Genomic DNA, 10,421 nt, shown 5'->3' with positions numbered 1-10,421 from the left:
AATATCAAATCGAACAAGTAATTTTCTCCAAGTTTCGGATTTTCCCATTTTTTCCTATCCTCTTCGGGAAGGGTTTCTGTAATGCAACCTCTCTAGGGTTCTGCCCTAGAATAGAACAGTGATTTTAGATGATGCTCCACATCGCTAACATCTCTGATCTACCCGATGAGTGCCTGTCCTACATCTTCAAGTCCCTCGGTTCCCTCGACCGTGGAAGCTGTTCGCTTATCTGCCGCCGTTGGCTCTATATCGAGGGTCAGAGCCGACATTGCCTCTCCCTCGAGGCGGAATCCAATCTCCTCCCCTTCATTCCTTCTCTCTTTACTCGTTACAACGCCTTCACTACACACACCCTCAAATGGGATCTCTCATGCAGATCTGTTCCCATCGGCGACGACGCTCTTGTCCTCATATCTCTCCTGTAACCTCACTTGCCTCAAGCTCCATGCTTGCTAGGAGTTAACCGATGTAGGCATGACCGCTTTCGCCGTCAACTGCAAGGGATTAAAGGAGTTCTATTGTGATTCACATTTTCGGACTTCGGAGAAAGTTCTTCTCCGTTCTCCGGTTCCCTGTCTTCTTAGCTTGTTTCTTTAGGTAGAAGGTATGTTGGGCACGCTGTAATTTTTTACCCAGCCCCATTCCCATCCAACCGCGGTCAATTGTTCTGATGAGCTGCCATCTGTTGGGCACGCTGGAGATCAAAATGGAGCGGACGATGAACTTCTTCTCTTTCTTCTCTTTAGTGCACTTCTGCTTGAGATTGAGTTGCAGGTGTGAGGAAGAGATCGAATTTGGGCCCTGTAGATTTAAGGGTAAAATCGTAAATCAATACTAGTCAAAGGTAGTTTAAAGATTTAAATTTATTTAATTGGTTTACATAAAATTAACGATAGAGATTAATTTATCATATTGGGGTCTAATACAGGGGGTGATTTGAGTATTTTCAAAAATCAAGAGGTGATTTGAATTTTGTTTGAAAACTAAGGGGTGATGTGTGATTTACCTATTATAAATCATACAATTAACAATACTCTATTGTTAATTATTGTCCTTTTAGTTTATTATTTTTTTTCTTGCAAAAGATGACTTAGGAAAGAGGAGAGGCTGGAATTATATGGAAAATTATCACCTCCAGTTTGCTGACCGGCCCAGTTCCCCAGTTCCTCTAATAGGGGGATGGTGGACCCCACCCGGGCAGGGTGTTTGGGCATGGGTAGAGAGGTCATTTCAGTCCCCCTTTGTTAGAGGAACTGGGGAACTGGGCCGGTCAGCAAACTGGAGGTGATAAAGATCCGGAATTATATGTGGGAGGAGAAATTTCAATTCATTAGGATGGGGGTAGGTTAGGAATGGGGTAGGGACACTAGAGAGTGTAGTAATATGTAATACCAAAAGAATATAAGACTTATCCTTTAAACAACAACAACCACGAATTGAAGGAGATACACCAATTCCACTTGATTCAGATTCACCAATACTGTAACTTGATTGGACTCTAAAACATTGCAATGGATTGAGCCGTGCCAAATGGCCACTCTCCTTAAGGTTGTAGAGGTTCCATATGGTGCAACCGGGTTTGTTAAGCTATCTCGTAGTAATGCACTCTCACTCACTATGCCAATCATGGGCACTAAGACTTGTGATTAATTGGGAATTAACAAAACCATGAATGCAAAAAGTCAAGACCAAAGAGGTTGGTATTGTCTTCAATTGTTAAAGAAATGAGCATAACTTCCTCTCTATATATAAAAGAAGAAGAGACACCACCAATGGTATCTCCAAAAGACATGTCCAAAAACCGTCTTTTCTCATAAGACATTTTTGTTGACCGGTCAAACATGTCTTCCAATAGTCACAGTTATTGGCCATTGAGATGCCTATGATGAAAAGACAAAACCGTCTAATAAACTTTTTTATAAATTAAATGATATTTTGAAACATCTATTTAAGGTTGTGTTTGGTAACGTTTTTGTTTTGGAAATGCATTTTTTTGGCAAAATCATCCTAGTACATTTCTGTTTTCGAATTTTGTTCTTTTTGAGTTTGATAGCGGTTGGTAAATTTGTTTCGAAATTAGTTCCATAATACAGAAAGAATAGCAATGGTGTTTGGTAAAACTTATTCTGGAACAAGTTTTTAACGTTGTTACTAATACTTATAAAAATGCCACTAACATCATAATTAACCCAAAGTATTACCTAGAAGTCATTACCATCCAAGTTAACATAACAAAAAATTATGAAAAATGCCATTACAATTCCACTTTTCTAAAATAATTATGTAAATGTCTCTACATCTACGCAAATTGGTAAAATAGAGGTATTTGTCTTAAATTACTATTAAACCAACTACATAGGCCGAGTGACAAGTTCTACACATTTATTAAGAATAAAAAATATTTTTTATCTTCAGAAGTTATTATTAATTTCCACCATTGTTCAAGTCAATTTTATTAACAGCATCAAGGACGTCTCTCAACATCCTTGTATGATTCTCCAACCCTCTAATTGCTCATTCCAAGTATTCTTTTATAAAGTCCAATGGAGCTAAAGGAGCCACGGATGTAGAGGTCTCTAGACCCTCAAATAAATGATCTGCCTACTAATTAGAAGAGCAAGTTCTTCCATCTTCTACCCATTGGAACAGTGCTCACTCATGATTGTCAACATGTAGGCAAATAGATATGGTTGTTAAAACATAATGTATAATTCCTACATTATTGATTGTAAAGGATATAATCAAGTATAAGTTGGTAGTCTACTGCAGTCGCTAGTAGGCAACATCAGAATAGTCGTCCACAAATTTTATTTGTCTTTGTTGTTCTGACCTTATATTAGCTTTATCTACAGTTACATAACCTTAGCTAGTCCACCCACATGAAAAAAGAACAACCCCTAGGACATCTAAAGTAATCTCTTCCGAATGTGGTAGAGGTACTACCCCCCCCCATCATTTTCCAAGCACAAAATTTTCCAATGGAGTGCATTGTATCTGAAACATTTGCAGTGAAACTGTCACACCCCCATCCCTGAACCACGGGGAATGCAACTGGAGCGTACCAATACGCTCTCTAACCACCAGAATCACTGATGCGGTACCCAAGACTAACTCATTCACAACGACAAATAATAGGTAAAAGGAAAGGATTAATATTAATAACATCAGAGTTAGCAGAAGCTAGGTGATAGCATATAAAATATTGTCTATTCAAATTTACCCCTTCATATCAATGGGTTCTAATCAGGATCTATGTATTATCACTGTATAATAAATACACTTATCAATAAAGGAATAAAAGAATACACCTTTGAATCAGAAAATAGTTTATCAAAGTGTAACAAAAGATGGCCACCAGCCAAGAATCATTGTTCCATCGTGGAACACATCTCACAGTAGCACTCCGGTCCATGATCCTCATACTCCGAAGTCCACCACTCTTCATGACCTTCATCAGGAGTCTTGAACTCTGTGCCGTCATGCTCGAATGTACCTGCATCAACTAAAAAATATGTTTCCTCGAGGAGTGAGCTCCAACTGAGCCCAATGAGTGGCTAAGCCACACAAGCATACACAATAATAATAATGAATGGGGTTGACTGCAAACCATACATGATGGACGGATACCAAGGTGTCCCATACCACCAAGGTAGACCGTACATCACATACAATTTACAATCATGCTACATGAATGAATGATGATGTATAGTTTTATTGTTATCCACCTAACACACAACTAAGTCGTATAGTACTATAGCAACACCTTAGGTAGCATCCTGACATCGGTACCATAAATGGATGGTATACCGCGATGACAAACCCGAGTCGCTACCGAAGCTCTTGCATCGGTCTCCACCAAGAGATATACGCAAACCCCCGAGTCAAATCCCGTCCTGGCGTTCGGCCCAAAATATGGTTGGCGCCCGAACTTCCCGGTGGGTATACCCGAATAACGGTGCAACCCACGGATTTGACCGACACCTAACCCCTGTCGGTAAGGGTCATAGTACTGGGTAAACATTTATCCTAGCCAGATTCACCTATTGTATGAGTGAGGTACGCATGTGCATAGGCCGAGGCCGAGTCCATAGATACCGAAATACGGTCGCGGCTATCCTCTCGCCCTCTAGCCCATACGTACGTATACAAGTACGAGATGTGAATACCGAAGGCGCTCGGTCGGTCACCATCCTGTTTCCACCTAATGCAATGGACAACTCTAATGCAATTTCAAGTACGGCAATCTCAAGCCCAAGACCCACCGCACTTGATCCCGCTCCGAAGCCCTAGATCTACATGCCATGAGTGAGTCCATATTATGGAATCCTCGGTCCAAGACCAACCGGCACCTGAGTCCCATAACTAAATCCAACACCATTCGCACCATAGTGCGAGAAAATAAATAATATCGCAAGACAAGAATGTAAAGTCCTATCAACATCTAAACATTTATATCGTCCTATATCTTACTAATAATTATATATTATAGCACACATGCATGAATGACATTCGCAAGACACGACACACAAACATTCCATAAATTAAGACGTTTGCTTAACTCACTCACCTTGATTCTCAGTCAATCGTCAGTACGGAGCTCTTCAAATCGACGTTCGATGCCAAGTACACTGTCCAACGTACTAATACGCCCCCGAGTCGGGTCAGTCAACCTAAAGAGAGTGTGCAACGTGGGGAGAGATTAGTGCCTTAGGGCTAGAAGAGTTGGGCCCCATAAGTTATCAAACAAGGCTAAAATAGGGGACCGACACATACAACAAGGCTATATCATGTGCCTGTCCATGTGCCTGTCCCTCTCGGACTTTTCCACCAGCAGATCTAGGTTCTCAGGGACTGGCACTTGCATGTGCCTGTCCCTCTCGGACCTCCCACCGGCAGATCTTTCTCGGACTGGCACTTGCATGTGCTGTCCCTCTCGGACTTCCCACCTGAGATCTAGTTTCTCGGGGTGCACTTGCATGTGCTGTCCACGTGCGATCTTGCTTGCTCATGCCATTCCGAGAATGGTTTTGCAGCCCCAAAGTCTTGGGCTAAAATGGGGTATTCTTAGGAGTTTTTAGGGGTCTCTTTGGCCATGAGAACAACTCCAACCAAGGTGCCATAGCACACACCCAACATGGGTTTGTAAACCCCATGATCGATTAGGTTTTTCTCCATTAAAATACATATGGAAAGAAAACTCATGGGTTTGGGTATTGGGGTTTTGAAAGGGGCTTTAATCAATGTTATTTAACAACCCACAAACCACACCTCTATGGTCTTCCATGAGGGTTGGTGAAACCCATAAATGGAGGTGAATCCCCAACTTAGGGTTCATAAATGGAGAAAGGGTGAAAGGGGGTTCAAGGTAGGATTAGGTGTCTTTATAACTAAGCTTCAAAGATTAGCCATTAATGGCCTTTCCATTAGGGTAGATGAAGCACTCATGGCTCATAAGTCCAAACCCTAGGTCTATAAATTAGGAAGTGAGAGAGAGAGAGAGAGAGAGAGAGAATGCTCACCAATGTAGGAGAGTAAGCTTGGGTTCCACCTCTCTTCCTTCTTCTTCTTCTTCTTTCGTTCCTTCTTCCTTCTTCTTCTTCTTCTTTTTCTTCTTCTTCTTTCTTTCCTGTCCACGATTTAGGTTTTCTATTGTGAGGTGAATAGTGGATTGACCCCTATTTACCTCACTTTAGTCTTAAGTCATGTTTGGTTGTCTTAGGTCTTTAGGTCCATTTTAAGTTATTTGGCCCATTATACTACTAGGCCCATAATATGATTAGAAGGAATATCAGTCCCTAAGCCCATTCTAGTATTTATACTCATGAGTTATTAGGATATTAACTTACTCCCAATCATCTATAAGTGGGAACGGGTACACCTGCGAGGGTCAATCCTCGAAATAAGAAAATGCTAGGAATGCACCCTCGAAGACAAACTTTCCCCTATCTCTGTCGATGTACCTATCCTCGACGACTTCTCTAGAGTCACGGTCAACAATCTTGTGGGATGGCTTGAGTATCATGGTCCACAGTTCACGAGCGTACTCCACTCCCGGTTCTACATAAAAGGTTCAAACCAGACCGGTGGTCAGACCGAGTTTTAAACCGGGTTTTGGGCACGGATTTAACAGAAACTCCGCTTCCTACGGATTGTTGATGTTCTATCAAGACTCCGATTAGCATTAGGACGCTTCTCCTTACCTCAAAAGCTTCCATATTATACAAACTTCTGTTCATAGGGGTTGTAGGAGTAGTTAGGTCAACATCGATATTAAATTCATTATGACCATCATTGTTAGGAATATCTGATGCTTAACACACTCCCCCATCCCTATGGGCATATGAGTTTGTGAAGATCATTTGCAACTTAGGATAGTAGGTAATCCATTCCTCCTAAATCTAGACCAGGTTAGGGTTTACCTGATGAATACATTATAACACCATATTAGACATAGAGTTATAAATATTGGTAAACAATGTATGATTTAATACCCATGATCATGACATGTATTAAGAAACATAAATAAGCACAATAAACGAAATATAAAGCATACATGAAGACATGATGATGAATGCCGATAAGTCAAGCTCGAAACTAGAACCGAACCTTCTACCCTATGCAGCCCTGACACAAGATCGATGGGACCTTTGAATTGCATAGTTACTACCAGGGTCGAGACTAGTCTTATTTATAACCTTAAGCCCCCTAACACATCATAGGAAGGCAATCTCTGACAAGATCTTTAAATATACCCACAATATACCTTAAACCATAATTGGAGATTGCCTTACATATGGATTACATAATTGAACCCAAAGAATAAAATATGGTGTGTGTGTGTGTGTAAGATTGGCAATTGGACCGATAAGGAAACTTCTCACAAACAATTCACAAGTACACAAAAAAACTTTGTAAAAAAAGCTTTACTCGTATAGCCCTTTCTTATACACTATCATCATCAACTGTAGTTGTCCTAATAATTGAATTCCAACTAAAATCCATTGTTTTAAGTAGTTTTTTAAAGCTACTTTAGTCAATCCGCAATTTGTTCATTTTGTTACGTAATTGTTTCTTACTGAAAGGAAGACCCATATTAGCCTCTAATTGAGGTTTTATATCACTTCACACAGTTTTATTGAAAGTAGCATTAGTCTTGTTCCCATTTTGATAAATCATTAACTTAATTAATGTATCCAAATCCTTTATTGATCACTTTGTGGTGTCAGGGATGGGAATTACATTACTAGCCATTGGGTCTGACATTGACCAAAAAAAAAAAAAAAAAAAGAGTAACAAGCCTAAATAATAAATAATATGTATAATTTCACTAATTCTATGGCATGAAAACTCCGTTCAATGGTACAACAAACATCATATATAGCAACAAATCAATGAAAACTAATGCTTGAAAAGCAACAGAATAACTGAAGAAGATAAACAAGTACCATTAACTCCATTCCCAACTTTGAAGCCAAATATAAGTAGTAAATTCTTAGCTCTCCCTGTTTGAACCAAAAGTTGATGGAACCCAAAGCATTACCAGATTGGCTTCCAATCAATCTAATCAAAATCAAAATGCTAAGTAACCATATCTAACACGTACGTAACAGAAAAGAGCCAATGCGTCTATCTCCCAACATATTGCAATCGTAAAGAAACCATTGTCTAATCCAGCACACTAATTCCCTTCCTTGAGCTACTTCTAATCCAAATTAGTTTCCAAGGATGCTCAAAAATCTGCAACTAGAAAAAGTCGTTGGTAGATCGGATCCCATGTGTCGTGTTGCAGATGCGCCCGTGTGGAATTCGCTTCTATTAAACTCACAATTAAGTGACACGATCTAGCTGATCTGACGTCCCAAATCATGCCCACATTTTGGAGAGCCGATCCAACGGCCAATATACGAGCCACCTGCTCTTTACGTTTTACATGTCATGAAATTCCTTTTCAAGCAAATGTGAGCCTCTCCCTATCTAGATTCAAAGACTGAGACTGTTTTGACGATTTTGGGCTCCAACTTCTTACAACCTTTCTTGGGATTTGTACCAAAATTCATTAACTTGAAAAAGAGATTAAAAAAACAAAGGAGTGAAAAAATAAAGTCTTTAATGTTGAATTTATAATTAGGGTGTTATGATGACTACCTTAAAGTGGAGCTCATACGCATTGATTTCTATGCTTCAAGGAGTAGGTCGGAGTTGGGATTACACGGGTTGAGGTAATACAAAATAGAAAAATCCCTAATTTGATTTTAGGTTGTATTTTTTAGTTGAAATAACTAGCATGCATGCTCTTGTAATTGGGGGATTTGTAGTTTTCAATTGTTATATTAATCATTGTATTACCTAGGACTTGATAAGATTGGGGGTTGTAGCCTTTAGTTTGCGTTGTTGTATAAACAGAAGCAAGTATAACTGTTCATGGAATGTTGTAGCAGTCAAAATAAATAGTGGAGAGTATCGAGCAATATATGAGGCCTAAATCAGAGTATTGCTCCGTGGAGGTAGGCAACTTATCGAACCACGTATATTTGGTGTTGTGTGTATCTTTATTTTATTATTGCATATTAGTGTGTGTATGTGTGTGTGTGTGTGTGTAGAGTGGGTGTACACAATCTGGTATACTTGACCACTTTGTGGTTGCGAGATGGATGTGTATGCAAACTATATGTGATTGGTTTGCATACAATCTATATATATAGATTGCAAGAGTATAAGTGTTCAATATAACTTCACTAACAATCTATACATGTAGATTGCCGGAACAATGGGTGGGATTCCAATGGACCATTCCAGAGCTCTCCAACCAACCTTTCCCAAACTTCTCTTTTTCGATAAAAAAAAAAAAAACAAAAACATTACCTTTCCACCTCACTATCTCATTTGGGGAAAAAAAGTTGCAAGACAAAAAGAGAACCACTCATACACATAAGAACTAAAAGTGAAGAAGTTTGTTCAATTATGTTTTTGTTTTTTTCAAGAACTTTAACAAGAGTCACTAATTACCTTGTTTCTAATCAAATTAATGAGAAATGAAAGAAAAATAAAAACAACAATTTTATCAGGAAATTACAGATCATTCTACAGCCCCAGCTAGAATGAGAGCAGAGTACATGAGACAAGTGAGATACAGAGATGCAAGCCATTCATTCATTCTCAAGAAGCACAAGGGCATGAATCAAGTGGAGTTCCTGGGATTTAGCCAGACACTTGCAGGCTCTCCGGTGTGCTGGTCGCAAGGATGGAAGATGGAGGTGGGTCATGGGTGCCCTATTTCCCCTTCACAAGAAACTAGAGGGTATTTTAGTTATTTATATTACACTCAGTTAACCCCATTAGTTTTTGGGCCAAAATTGATATTTTGGTGCTTAGTGGGGTGGCATTAATTTGACGGGCTATCGAAGGGGGTGTCGCTGATAATTTCCCTTAGATTTAATCACCAATGACTAAACCTTTAATTTTTACAAAAAATTGACTTACATTTATTCAAAACTATCACACAATAGAAAACCAACAAATTACCATAAATCCAAACAATATTTGGGATCCATCTATTTGAACATGAGAAACACGGCAAATTATGGCTGCCTATTATTTTTCCTAAACTTTGTTTCCACCATAGTTGGAAAATCAGGTTTTCTGACTTGACTTGTCTTTTAGAAAAATCTGGTGACTCAGCCTTATCAAACCCAGTCAAAATGACTCCCATTTTTTCTTTTTTTTTTTGTATAATCAAGGAATCACATATCAATGCATTTTGAGTTTATACCATTGAACAAGAGAAGAGAGACGAGGAATTGATGATTTCTTACTGTTTTAGAATACAGATCTACTATTTTACTCAACTTAGTTTCTAAGTGAATCGATTTTATGGTTTTGTAAAAAATGATTAAACTGGCCAAGTCTATCATGACTTGGATAAAAATAAAGAGTGTTATTTGACTTGGACGATCTATGACTGAGTCTCATCATTTTTTACCCTGACCTAGTCTACATGACTATTAATCCAGTTTCCAAAAATTTTGACTCAACTCGGGCGCTCGGCCCAGTCAAAACCCAGTTTTCCAACTATAGTTTCCACTCCCAGTCATCAATTAAAATTTCTTAATACTTAGCCAATTAATTACCAAAAAACAAAAACACAAAAAACTTAGTCATGTAGGAAGAACAAAAGAAAGCCACCAGATGTGTGGTGTGTGTGAGACAGAGAGAGAAAGAGAGAGAGAGAATACGGACCAAAACAGGCCGTGCTGACTGCTGTGAGAGGGGATGCTACAGGCCGTGCTGAGTCTGCTGATTGCTGAGAGAGGGATGCTAGACGTTCCTTAGGGTATGCTAATCATTAAGCTAGATTCTCAATTTGATATATTGGAGTCCTTACGGTGTAGCAGTTCGAGCGGCTTCACAGCAGCAACTGAAAC

The sequence above is a fragment of the Telopea speciosissima genome, chromosome 9 (assembly GCF_018873765.1).
Source record: "Telopea speciosissima isolate NSW1024214 ecotype Mountain lineage chromosome 9, Tspe_v1, whole genome shotgun sequence".
Classification (NCBI taxonomy): Eukaryota; Viridiplantae; Streptophyta; class Magnoliopsida; order Proteales; family Proteaceae; genus Telopea; species Telopea speciosissima.
Note: the sequence above shows the minus strand (reverse complement) of the source record.